Raw genomic sequence first — 1,207 nt, forward strand, 5'->3', positions numbered from 1 at the left:
GTAGCAACCTGCTGAGTGTAGCAGCTGTTTGCTCATATTTACACCTTATTGGCTGATGTCTTCTGACTCAACCCAGGAGGTGCCATCAATAGAACATCTTGAACAAATTTTCCTTGTAGGGTATAGACATTGTCAGTTTGTAATTTACCGTCCATAATTTCTCCCATTTGTCCAATTCAATACTATACCCAAAAAATTTTGCCCAAATTATCATGTTTTCTTTAACTACTTCTTCCTTTAATTTATATCTTAATAAGTAATTGTATATTTTGGTTATCATTTTCTCGTCCGTTCCTTGTAAAATTTTATCCAATTCATTTGGTTCATTTTGAAATCCGAATTGTACCTGATCCATTTTATACCTTGATTCTATTTGTAAATATGGCCACCAGTCAATGTCTATACCCTGTTCTTTCAATTCTTGTCTCGATGTAATTCCCCTCTATTGTTCAGTAGTTCTTTGTAGTTTCTCATTTTCTCTGTGTCCATAGCGTTAGGATAAATCAGCACCTCCCTAGTTGATAACCATCTCGGAATTTTACTGTAATGTGTTTTTCTGATCTCTTGCCAAATTCTGTATAATGATCCTCTAATAATATGTTGTTGGAAATATTGATGATGGTTATCTCTTCCCTCCCACAGAAATGCATGCCAGCATCGTTGTAAGTCAAATCCTTCTAGAAGTAGTGTTCTCTTGTTTTTGAGGTCTATCCAGTCTCTAATCCAATTTAATGATGCTGCTTTATAGTACAGTTTTCAGTCCAGTAACCTTAATCCTCCTTTCTCCCGGGTATCTAGCAAGCATTTTATTTTAATTCTGGCCTTCTTCCCCTACCAAATATACTTTGCTATCATTTTATCGAAGTCTTTGAAAAAATCCTTACCTAGCCAAATCAGAGTTACTTGGAAGAGGTATAGCAGTCTGGGTAGTATATTCATTTTAAGATATGCAATTTTCTCTAAGAATAACAATTGTAGTTTGCTCCATGTCTCCAAATCTTTTTTAATCTGTTTTATTAATTTAGTATAATTATCCTCTCTAATTGATGTTGCTTTATTGGTGAGCCAAATTCCCAAATACTTTACTTTCTTTGCTATTTGTATTCCTAATTTATCCTCTAATTCTTTCTCCTGTGCCTTTGTCAAATTCTTCGTTAATATTTTGTTTTTTGTTTATTGATTTTGAGACCAGCCACTCTTCCATAGT

Source organism: Pantherophis guttatus, chromosome 6 (assembly GCF_059756535.1).
Source record: "Pantherophis guttatus breed Tessera chromosome 6, ASM5975653v1, whole genome shotgun sequence".
NCBI lineage: Eukaryota > Metazoa > Chordata > Lepidosauria > Squamata > Colubridae > Pantherophis > Pantherophis guttatus.